Raw genomic sequence first — 13,330 nt, 5'->3', positions numbered from 1 at the left:
AAGAATTTGATAATATGATAAATAGTACACTTGTAAAATAATCTGGTGTGCATTAACAAAATTGCTAACAGATGGCATAGGTTTTCTCTTCTTAAATCTTATAAATGTAGGTGATCACGAAGCTTTAAAGGCTGGTCACAGTAGACAGAGGCTCATATTTAAGTCACCTTTAAGAGCATCATCTTGTATGGGAAAATTTCAAGAGCAGTTGATCTCAATATGTATAAAACTGGTTGAAAATAATGGAAAATTGTCTCCTTGAGTGGATAATGTGTAATTTGCTCAGGAATCCATTATTTCATGTTTCTTTGTCTTCTAACATTCACAGTGTCACTCTTCTTTCACCAAGACATTATTACATCACTATACTGCCCCATGCATCATGCTTATAAAAGATCATGTCAGGTTTCCCCATCTTTATTAGGGAAGCTTATAAACATTCTGTTTAAATTATAAACATTCCATGATACGAAGTGCATGTTTATATGGAAAAAGAAGAACCATTCCTCTGTATAGAAACTAATATAAAAATATTTGCCTAACTCCACTTTACTTGCAAAGAACACATGCATATGTCAAGTGTAAACATGCACATTTTTCCACTGGCAGCTAGATGGATTAATGGCAATTAGGTTGGATATCCAGATCAGTCAGGCTTAAATATGGAGATGGGAAGGAGGTCTATCAAGCTAGCACTCTCAGGGAGGTCCACCAATAGCACCTATTTCTTTGCCACGCCCTTGAGTCTTGGGATATATACATCTGTAGGATATTGCTAATTTGTGGTTTGTGGTGTGGGATGCAAAGAAAATACGAGTTCCTGCTTTTGTTCAAAAGGAAGAACTCTATATAAGCTTTATCTTGGGTCTGCGGAGAATGAGCTCCAATGCACTTGCAAAACTGGAGCGTGTTTCTGATATTCTGAGTGCCTTGGGTCTCTCATCCCCAAATGGGAAAATATACTTCCCCTTGTAAGACTCTTGTAAAAACAAAAGATGATGGATGTGACAGTGTCATGTATGTAGCACATGTTGACATATTCTGATTTTCATTAAATACAACAATAATAATCCAGATTGCTGTTTAAATACATTGGTACACTTATGAAATGTACCATAGATTCCCTGATACAGTTTTCAACTGTTTTTGGAGAAAACCATCAAGGACATTTTACACTTAGGACTTAATTTTTTCAGGTGTTAGGTTTTTGTGGTTAAGTCCTTTCAAACTGTTGGATCATCAGAGAATTTAAATTTATTTATTACCTTGATATTAAGACATCAGAATTTGAATTTGTTCTCTGCAAGGCAGTGTAAAATGATGTGCTTCTAACATAAATTCTAAAATACCAAGCCTTTTTCTGAAGAAGTGATGAATGAAATCAAGGAATTCTATGTATCTGATTTCTTAGATCTTGAAAAATTTGGTATTTTGCCTTCTATGTAGATGTTGAGCTACCTGCTAAACATATGATAAGCTCTTTGCCATTATAGAATTTATATTCCATGTGGAAGAGAAGCAAGGAACATGGGATAAAGTTTGTTTGTTTGTTTGTTTAATTGACTTTATCTTGTTCCTTGATCTTCCCGCTGACTGACATCCCTTCTATAAGCACCTTTCCCAACACTTAATCCTGGAATTTTCTACTTAGGTTTTTATGGATGCAACCTAGGATTTCCAAAAATCTGAATTTCAACTCAAAATTCAAACAAGACTTGTAGACTTAGGGTCAGGGGCACTTCAAAACACTGAGATTGCTAACACTGTTAATACTTTCTGCCCTAGATTTTCTGTTCAGTAAGCTTTTGTCTTGGACAGGGAACTGAACCTTTAATATCTGAGAAAGATTGTCCTAAACAGTCCCAGTGATTTTTAAAATACTTTTCAGATACACCATTTCCTCTTTAATTTCTTTTTCACAGATAACTATAGAAATATAAGGGGTCAGGATACATTTGTTTTTATTTCTTTTGTTGTCCATGAGTGAATCATTAGTTCTCAGGAAATAGTGAGAAATGTGTGTGGGTAGTTCTGAAGCTGAATGTAGACCATCAAAGAAAGTTCCTTTAAAGCTCTAGCCTCAAACCATTTTTCCTCAGGATTTTATCGTCTTCCTCACATATGCAAATTCCCCTATTTGCTTTCTTAGGTAGTGCTTAGATATATTTTCATTTGTCTTAACATGAGTAGTGTGGGGGAGAAGAGGGTTATTATTTCTATCTTATCACGTGTCCCTTATGAAAGGAGGCACACATTTGCCAAATAATGTAGCTAGGTTGTGGCATAGTCTTGTGATCAATGAAAAAGAATGAAGCACTGGCCATATGGCTATTGAATCTCTGACTCTGGTCTGATGAACCCTGACTTCTGATTAATCAATTAAACCTGTCTTTTGCAAGTCTTCTCTTGCTCTCCTTTAACTCCTTGGGATTAAAATACCACAGAATGGGAATGGGTGTTTACTTCGATTTGTATCTACTTTTAGGGATGTTCATACTTGTAGAGAACCTTAATAAATAGTATTAAATGCTTATATTACTTTTTAATGTTTTTTTCAAATTACAAGTGTTTCCATAAAGTCATTCTCCTTACTTAATTTCCATAAAGTCATTCTGAATTTCTGAATCAGAGAATCCCTTGCATACTCAACATTGATTTGATTTTTTTTCTGCCATTGTTATGTATCTTCTTCAGAATATAAGTGAATTTAAATTTCAAGAGTAACCATATTATACAGTCTCTGGAAAAGGCATTATCTTAGCAAGGCATTTGGTGGTGTGGGCAATTCTCACACTGAACCAAAACTATAGAGAAGAACTAAGCATAAGAACTTATGGAGACACAAATGAATTTACTGTTTGAAAAGTATTTTCAGCTGGTGCACTTGTAACTCGAAAGAGCCAAGTGTTTGAAAATGAGCTTTTTCTTCCCTCAAATACTGTGAGCATTTGTCATCTTTATTTCCAGAGTATGGTCATAATTCCTCCATAGATTTTTATTTCAGGCTCTCCTAACAGCGACTGTATGTAAATTCAGAATTATAGCCAGATGGTTGGACAAGGTGATAAAAAGCAAACCTGGTTTTGTAGAAAAGTGAAAATTGCCCATAAGATTGTGTTTTTACCTTTAAAACAGCAGGGCATTGTTTCATGAGAACTGTGAAGGAACTAATACATTAACTTTAACAGCTGTAAGCTAAATTAATTTTTCATATGCATACAGAATACTACCGTGTAACACCTATAATTTTCATGGAGGTAAAAATCAATCAACTTTCTTACTTTTAGCAGATAGCTAGAAAAGTCTATTCTCTCCCAAAACCACTCTTTATATTATCTCCTTGCTACAGGACTTTTGGGTTCTGATCTTAATAACTGGGGAAGCAGACACCTGGGGAATCAGCTGAAAGCCTTCGCTGTTTATCTGCTCTCCATCTCACCAGCACTAAGCAGTTGTCTGCCCCTGATTTGAAATACAATAAATTCAAGGGGGCCTTCTCGGTTGATTGCTTTAGGCTACATAACGGTGACTGGCTCAAGAAAATGGGCCTCGAACAGAGAAAATGCCAAACCCAGGTCTTCACATTGACTTTGAGCCACAGTTAAGAGAAATAGGTGCGTTTTAAGGAGACTGTGTTTCTTTTCTGTTATCCCTTGTTAAAATGAGGATTCACAGAAAGGTCCTCTGGTGATATAAACTAGATAGTCAGAAAGGTCACAATTTATACCTTCACAGAGAAAATCGTCCTCTCCCTGGGACTTAACTGTGTCGCTCTGTAGGATGGTTCCCACTTGCCTGCAATTAACGATACGGCTCTTCCTGAGCTAGTCTATAATCAGATTATCATAGGTGTGCTTCTGCGGCAGCATACCGCCAACTACCGATTTGTAAGTTGCCGTGAGGGAGAAATGAAACGTTCAGTAGGAGAACTGCAAATAACAGAGAGATGCAGCTGCCATAGTCCTAGGCAGTGATTCTCTCAGGCCTGTGTTCTCAGCTGGCAGCTCCCCAAGCTGGGTAGAGCCACGTGTTCCCACTGGGATAATTGCTTTTTCTGCAGGAGTCTCTTGTTGCCTCCCTCTGATGACCCAGTGTGTTTAAACTCCTGGCCGAAATCATGTGGGTTTTTCAATGGTGTTGTCAAGTGTACCAGCAAACAAATGAAATTGGATCATGTTCTCTTTTATGCATGTAGCCTAAGCAAATATGGGACACCAGTAGAGAGATCCTAATTGCCTATTTTTTTCCCTCTCTCTTCTCCTGAGAGGACAGTTGAAAGACCCACAAGTTATGGTTTTCCCCTTGGCATGCTGTCCCTTTTAATGTCAGCAAGAAAAAGGCAAAGTGTCATTTGATTGCTTTCGGTTTGTCATTTTCATATTTTTTGCTAATGAATATGTGCTTACCCAGGCATCTTTTTGTTATGTAAGATGTTTTTTTTGGTGCAAATCCCATGGACATTATTTATAATTTGAGTAGGCTGTAGAACAGGAAATGGGCTTGGCATAAGAATGGATGAGTCAATGGATTAGTAATATCCAGGTGAAAACTTTTTACCATGTGATTAAAATCTGACCGAATTAATTTTTAAAATAATCTCCAGCAAAAAAACAAAAACAAAAACAAAAACATTGTAAATACTACTCTATAATCTGTTTGTCACAGTTTAAAACTCAGTTTCCCGGTTTCTGGGGTACAGCCGCTCTCACTGTGTCACGAGCCCATGCTGAACTGGTAATGAGGACATGGTGGCTTTACCTAACAACTTCTGCATGTGCATCAGGAAAGCAGGTCACATCTAATCAAGAGACTTGTGTGGGAAATATTTAGAACAGTGCATTTTTTCCCTTCCTTCTCCTCCTTCTCTTTCTTTCCTTCTCTCTCTGTCTCTCTCTGTCTCTCTCTGTCTCTCTCAGGTCTCTGTGAACCAAAATGATAAAGCAATAGGGAGAGGTGAACATTTTGCAGAAAATGATTGACAGATAGTAGCCTTTAGGAAACGTAGGAGGAGCATATAAACTCTGTTACCCAGGAAGAAGTGTGATTTGGCTGACCCTGGTTTGTTGTTTATATATTTATTTAAAATAAAACTTATGTTTGGGACTTCACTATGAAACCATGTTGTTATGAATACATGATATTTTAAAAAGCTTTATTTTTTGCACGACAGGAGTAGTAGAAATAAATAAACAAATATTCTCTTGAAATGTATTCATATACTTAAGAAAAGTGTTTATGGTGACTAGAGAAATAGAAATTGTTTTATATCAGTGATTGTTGATAGTGGAAATTGATCAGAAATTTAAATTTGTATCTGATTACCAACTATGTTAAAATTTAGATTCCAAAGAGTGAAACAAGAACACAATTATTAATGCGTATATTGAGAAATATAAAGTACCTCTATATGATGTTAAAGCATAATTAATAAAAGCATGAAATTATTTCATTCTAAACATGGATTTTTTTTCCCCTAACTGTTCTTACTGAACTACTTACCTGGAGGTGTAAGAAATATCACCAAATAAGAAATACTGCTAATTTCTTTGTTATTGTGTAAAGTCTGAATTATGTGAATTATCTTTTACTTGTAATTTTTTAGATTGCTATGAGACATGTAGTTTATCCAGTCCTTTGTCCATCATTCATATATATAACCCCGCTACCACCAGTCTTTTTTTTTTTTTTTTTGCTTAATTTAGAATGCAATAAAGTAAGGTTGTTTTTGAAAGATGCTACTGTAGCGTATTAGAAAACATGGATGCTTTAATCTGTAGCGTTTACACTCAGGATTGATACCACTTTTGCAGCCAGATTGGAAAGTAGTGGGTATTCCTTTGTCTCCCTGCTCGAGTCAGATATCTTTTTTTGGTTTATTTTTGTTGTCGTTGTTGAATTAATGTTAAATTTGAAAATAAATAAATAAATAAAAGCTGTTATTGTGACTCTTCTCTTCTTTACATGTCTCTGTTGAAAGGAGTCTTTAGGGACCACCCAAAACTGCCCTGCAGTTTATTTCACCAAGGAGAATGTCTGGGGGCGATGACTGGCCATCTGGGGTACCTGCATCTCATTGTCATTAAGAAGTCTTAAGCCCATGCAAAGTACTTCTCCTCTAGTTCACAACAGCTTGATATCTATTCTGTGGGTCAAAGATCCAGGCAGAATTGACAACATTACTAAGAGATATTCTGCCCAAAGAGAGTTAGTAATAAATTGTTTAAGGATGATATATACTAGACTATAATTCAAAACCTCTCCTCTCATTTACTTTGCAAAAATAGTATCACAACAGTGGCAAAGAATCAAATTTTTCAAAAAAAATTATTTCCAAACCCAGGTTATTATTTCACTCATGTTAACCCTGCTTATCAAGCCTTTACTACTGTAAATGAATATTTCCAAGCCTTTAAATCTTTCTGAAATTTGTAAACATTCATACTGCACAATATCTTATTGGTATAATGACACCTGTGTATGTCTTATACGTATTATTTAAACATATTTCTCATTTAGCATTCTAAATCATTATTCTTGTAATCCATTATTATGATGTATTTTGAAAATAGTATTTCTTGTAAGGAACACAGATTTTAAATGCAAAATCCATTAAAGGAAATGAGATAAATTATATGACAGTTTGGTGGTTAGCAATTTGAAATCATCTTTGAAGCCCTTAATATAATTAGTGGTTTCATTTTTGGTCTGCTGACTTCAAGTCACATTAAGTTAATGTAATTAAAAGCAGAAAAGATTTCATGTAGCCAAACTAGTTAATTAGCCCCAGTTGGTTTAGTATGTTAACCTAGAGGTGTATGGCTAACGTTGTGGGTGATGCCTGAAAAAAAAAAATTCCTGTGTAACAGATACTGCAAATCATCTGACTTGCTTTAGGGTGGAAAATGAAGACATACCAAGGAGTTCATTTTAAGTTCATCTTTATGTCTGATTTTAAGTACTGATTGCAGGGTAAGCTGTATACTTCATTGAATAACCAGTCAAAAGGCTTAATTTACCTTTTTAAAGAAAACATGCTTCAATGTGTACAAAAATAATCAGATTTTCTTCTTGTATTCTGGAAATAAGAAGTCTTATTGAAGTTCTGATTCTGATTTTTTCATGCTTACCAGGAATATAAAATGATTCTCTTTTTGGTTAAAAAGGTAGACCTTACACCTTATACCTGACTTGTCTATACTATGTCAGTATTTGGTAAACAGTCTAGTAAAGATGAAAACATTCTAGAAAGAGATTTTCAACAGCTTTGAAGAAATCTTTAAGTAGTAGGAGAGAAAGCTTTTTATACCCCTAAGGAAAATGACCATGTATTATTTCTTTAGGGAAAATGCTAGTTTATAAGAATCAAATCATACATTGATATCAAATAATTGATATATATCAAATACATTGATGTGTCCTTTACCTTAATGTCTCTGAAACATTTAAAAAAAAACCATCTGAGGCTATTCTGAAGAAAATTATAAAGTGTGAAGATATTTAAAACTTTAAAATTCCTTACCACTTTCTTCTTTTTCTTCCTCCTCTGTCTCCTTCCCAAAAGGGAGGCAAGTCCACTGGGACTTTTGTTTTGTTTTGCTTTTATCAGGTATGTAGATAGCTGAGGCCCCCTTTTAAGCACTGTCTAGAGCTTATGGAAATGTGGGTTTCTAATGTGGTTACCACTGTGGTCTGGTAAGGTATATGGTAATGAGGAAGTAGGACCTCTGCCTTAGATTTTTGACATAGGCTGGATGCCAGCATATTGTCTGAAGGCTTAACACGTTCAGTCTCTGCACCACCGGATTATGTTAATTGAAGAAGTGTTTCAGCAGTGCAGTGTGTAACATTGTGTCTGTTCATTATACAAACTCCTTTTTGATAGGTTTACAATTTGCCTGTCAGATCCAGTTGCTGGAAGAGACCTGCCAAGAAATATTTCTTAGCTCATTTTAAATATGGCTGTTTTCATATTTATAGTGTTCTGTGTGCGTTAGACATATTTTTCCTTTCTGTGTAAAGAGGAAATGTCAATTTTTGGTTTGCAAAGGGGCACTAAGATTTAGAACGTATAAAGCCACTCGTTACAATCAATATCATTGTATGACTCAACATAAAATGGTGATTGTTAAAAGAGGTACTGTACTGCTTGAGAGCTGGTGTGTTATATTTGATCAGTTATTGTACTATGCTTTTTCTGTTCTTCTGTTTATTGAATAAAACAGGCCACCATGTCGTCCACAGTTGTGACCATTGAGAATAAAAGGATGGCTTTTGCTTAGCTCTGTTTCAATTCAGCCATTGACATAATGCCAAAATCAATTTGAATTTGTAGAAATTGAGGACTACCGTTTTCATCATCATTATTATTATTTTTTTATTTCTTCCTTCCCTTTTGTCGGTTTGCATCTCTCACATCTCTAAGGATGTAAGTTTCTTCAAGGTTTCTTGAGGCTTGTTTAGTTTTCCATTTAGGTTGTAATGTCTGTTTTAGGACCCTTAACCATTATTGTCGGTGAGTATAGAAAGGAATGTAGTATTTCATAATGAAATTATCTTACTAATAAGGTAGAAGGTGTGAGGGGGTATTTATACTAATCTCAGAAGTCGCAGCAATGATTTCCCGAAAAGAAAACACATTTTTTTAATGTTTTCTTTTCTTTCTTTTCTATTTATTTTCTTTGAGAGAGAGCATGAGTGAAGGAGGGGAAGAGAGAGGGATACACATACAGAATCTGAAGCAGGCTCTAGGCTCCAAGCTGTCAGCACAGAGCCCATTGTGGGGATTGAATTCATGAACTGCAAGATCATGACCTAAGCTGAAGTGGGACACTTAACGGACTGAGTCACCTAGGTGCCCCTAGAATAAACACTTACTATTTTGTCTAATTTTAACTACCCCTCCCTCCTGTCATTTTAATCCAGCATTTACCTTTAGGCCAGAGCCAAGCCTTTAGAACAAAATTTCTCAGCATCAGCACTACTGACATCTTGGCTGTGATACTTCCTTATTTGTGGAGGACTCCTCTGTGCCTTGTAGGAGACTTTACCCTCTAGGGGGTAATAGCACCACCTTTCCCCTGTCTCAGTCGTGACAACCACAAATATCTTCAGACATGCCCACATATTTCCTGGGAGAAGGTAGGTGACTGCCCTTATAAAGAATCACTGGTTTGGAGGAAATAAGAAAGGCATGATTGGTCAGAGAATTTCTTGCTTCTAAGGCTTTGCTATGTTGATGCGAATAAACATTTTTCTGACAAAAGCAATGGAAGATGTGTCACTAATTAATTTTAATAAAAAGCTTCTGGATGTAGTCTTACAGGGAAGATTCATTTTGATTAGACAAATCTCTGTTTTAATCATTAAATCCCTAAGTATAACACAAAATAATGTGCAAGCATTTTTCTGAGTACTTTATATGATTCATCTCAATATCCTTGGAGATGTATGTTAAGAGTATGCCCAATTTAGAAATGAAAAACAGGTACAGAGGAGTGATACCTTGCCTGACCCCACATGTACCTAGAGACGGTGATTCCAGTTCCCATGCTCACTTTGCTTTCCTATGTGGATATATCTACTTTTGATCAATTTGAAAGATCATCTGTGCTTTAGAAATCTTTTTTTTTTTTTTTTACATTTTGCATATATTTTCATTTTAAGTTGGTTCCAACCAGATAGAGTTGGTAAAGAACACCACTGGGAGGTGGGGGGGAAGATGCAATTTAGTTGACTTCATGTAGCCATAGAGGATTAATATCTATGCTGTTATTCAAGAAAAAAATACATATTTCTCATCAAAAAATGTGTTGTGAGGTTCATATTTTATTTTCAGGCCTCAATTAGTTACTTTAGTGTTTTTTGGTACAGAAATTATATATAAATAAACAGATATGATAAATGTATGCTTTTGGTCATATTATGATTCTAATGAAAAAGCTTCTCAAGACACCTAATTCATTTTAAAACACTTCTTGTAGAAATGCATGTCATAGTGGTCCATACTAAAGTATTTACTTACAAAGGACAGAGAAAATATTTTGTAAAATGCCTGGTGAGGTATTTTGTATTTGAACAGTATATATGGTTTAGCAAGGCAATTTGTAAAATAAAATTTTATAGAACAGGAGCAGTTTTGTTTTTTTTGTTTTTTTTATATTTAGTAAAGAAACATAGCCTTGTGTTTCCAAAACATAAGTCTCCTGCTCAGTGAATTTAGAAAAGTTTTTGAAGATTGAGCCAAGTGTGATAAACACTTGAATCTTGAACACCACAGACGTTAGGGGTGCCTACCCCCTCCCTGCACAGTCAAAAATCTGTGTGTAACTCTTGATTCCCCAAAAACTTCATTGCTAATAGCCCACTGTTGACCGATGCCTTACAGGTAACATAAACGCACACGTTTTGTATGTTATGTGTACTTTATACTGAATTCTTACAATAACATAAGCTAGAGAAAAAAAATGTTATTAAGAAAATCATAAGGAAGAGAAAATACATTTATAGTACTATACCATAATTATACCAAAATCTGCATTGAGGTGGACCCACACAGCTCAAACCCATGTCGTTCAAGGTCACAGGTACAGCTAGAGCTATAGGAATGGGATGTGAACAACACATTCTTCAGGACTTGATGGCTTTCTTTGAATTTGTAGTTCATCTAAGTTATTGTTTCCTCTCATTTACTGCAAGGTTGGAATTTTTTCCTTGAGAATCTCCTGGCAGTTATGAGAATCTCCTCTCATAACTCATGTTAACTAAATTTCCCTTCTTCTCCATGTATAGGGATTCTTTCAAAATATAACAACGTTGGGCTGCAATATATAATGTTAATTGGTACCCCACATGTGGATTAGCAAGTTGATTTAAAACTCTAAATTCCCAAGTATTTAAGATTTGTAAAAGTAAATTAGTACTATATTATACTGAAACTGTAAAAATGTCTGTACCGTTGAAAATTATTTATACTTTATCATTCTTTGACTTTCATTTTTTTCCACATTTGAGTGTATTTTAAAATTATCCTTAAAGCCTTATATTTTATTGTATATATAATTCACTGGCTTTTAAAGCAAAAGGAACACTTACAGCATTTTAAGAGTTTACTTCCTCTTATTTTGCTATAATTATTACTTATTAATGTACAATCCCTTCAGAAATGAACTGATTACCTAAATATGCAGAAACATTTAAGGTTAGATTCTGAGACATAAGAGGCTCAGTATCTTGTCCAAAATTAAAGAACCAGTAAAGGAACATCTAAGGACCACATATCAGATCATTTAACTTTCCTATCAGGAATAGAATGTGTTACCTTCATTTTTGCAGGAATTATTTTGTTTCCTCAAGGTTTTGGAAATGTTTAGGTGAGGTGTTGCAAAATAAGTACATGACAAAAGGTTACAGTACATCTTAATAGTATGGATCTGAATTTTCTGAACCTCAAGAAATGAAATTTATTAAATTCAAGTTTATTAAATAGCAAGTATAACCGTGCTGTGGGCTGTGTGTTTCCTGTCATTTGTGCATCTCATGTAGCCAAAGACATATCTCTTGGGGAATATCTGTTCCAACTTGCTAAGTGACATTGGGCAAGTCACTTTCCTTCCACAATTTTTTTTTTTTAATTATTTGCTAGATATTGTGACAGGTCCTTGGGGCTATAAAGACAAATTAGATATGCTTCTCTGCTTCAGAGTTCACAGTCAGGGGGGAAATCTGGCGTTTAAATGCAAAATTAAAACATACTGTGATGATGGGCATAGTGCAGGTATACAGGAAAAGAGGTTATACTTTCTGAGCTGCTGGTTCCTTAAGTGAAAAATGAAGTTATTATAACACTTGCCCTTACAGCCTCACAGCAGGGGTATGAGAAAGACCAAATTTAAATGATATATTCACACAAAAGCCACTTTATAAAACATAAAATAGCACTGTGAACCAATAGCCTGCAGGTTGGGAATACATTTGAATTAAGAATCACACTTTGAGTTCTTCTAAGGAGATAATTGCACATGTGAGAAAAGATATATGCAAAAGAATGCTGATTTAGAAGAGGGAAAATGAATTATCTTAAACATCTATCAGTAGGGGAATAGTTTGGTAAAATATGATAAATCTATATGATGGAATATTATGTGTAAAGGAATCCTGTGCACAATGGAATACTATTTTGTCATTGAAGTTAATGGGGAGGATCTGTATACATGATCTTCAACATTTAAAATGCAAAATATTCTCAACATATTATTGAGTTGGAAATGCATACAGAAGAGCATATACCACATGATCTTACTTTAATGAAAGTGTGTGTGTAGATGTAGGTCTTTATATCTATCTATATCTGTACATCTGTATCTGTATCTAATCTATATCTATCTATTGTGTGTGAGAGCCAAAAGAAGATGCATACAAAGTTACGATAGTAGTTAACTCTTGGAAGATTTGTTTGTTTTTGTGTGACATTTATTTCTTTGTATTATTCTGTCTGAAATTTAGGTAAGTATATATGAAAACGGTATATATTAACACATCTTGTAACTGCTGTAAACCTTTATAGAAATGCTTCATTGAATAACGGGCTAGATTTTGTCTATAAAAATAGTTGGTATTCAACAAAAATCACCTGAGTGAGGCATTATTCTAGGTATGAGGGACAGAGTCATGAACAATGCAGAGAAGAGTCCCTGTGTGGTTTTTGTAATGGTACCGAGAGAATCATGATTATTGTTTAAAAAAAACGACTGAAAAAATATTAAGTTCTAAAACCACAGAAATTAAAACTGCACTGTTAATATTTGATTTGTCCTAATATATAAAGACTTGGATGCAGTGTCTAGTTTGGGTATCTGGATTGAAACTAAGCAATTAAAATACTGCAAAACAGTATGACCCCACCTTTGTAAACGAGTGGTTTCAATAAACTCCAAGTTTATGATTAAAACAAAAAATTATGTTTGAGTAGTCCTTTCCTGCCTTCTGTTTTGTATCTCTTAATCTTTCTCTTTCTCTTTTTCTTTCTTTCTTTTCTTTCTTTCTTTCTTTTCTCCTTCCTTCCTTCCTTTCCTTTACCTTTCTTTCTTTCTTTCTTTCTTTCTTTCTTTCTTCTTTCTTCAGTACACTGTACAGAATAACTGTGAAGTTGAGGTTAAAACCTGCATGAAGAAACATTCTAGAAGTTATCCCTGACAAAACCTTTCTAAGGTTCAGAGAATTAGAGATATTCATGGGTAATTGAACCCAACTCTCCACCAAAAGCATATTAAATTAAGTAAAGATAGTTCAATTTCCGCATCCCGCTCTTAATTCATGGTTAACTTCAGCCTAT

At 34.7% G+C, this 13,330-nt stretch overlaps 1 protein-coding gene across 1 annotated transcript in view; it reads left to right on the top strand.

The window, feature by feature from the left end:
* Positions 1–13,330, top strand: part of ROBO1 (roundabout guidance receptor 1) — a 400,374-nt gene that overhangs the window by 271,864 nt on the left and 115,180 nt on the right. The gene's annotated exons all lie outside the window — the stretch shown is intronic.

The sequence above is a fragment of the Panthera uncia genome, chromosome C2 (assembly GCF_023721935.1).
Source record: "Panthera uncia isolate 11264 chromosome C2, Puncia_PCG_1.0, whole genome shotgun sequence".
NCBI classification, from domain to species: Eukaryota; Metazoa; Chordata; class Mammalia; order Carnivora; family Felidae; genus Panthera; species Panthera uncia.
The sequence above is the reverse complement of the archived record's forward strand: the minus strand, read 5'-3'. Positions and strand labels throughout refer to the sequence as shown.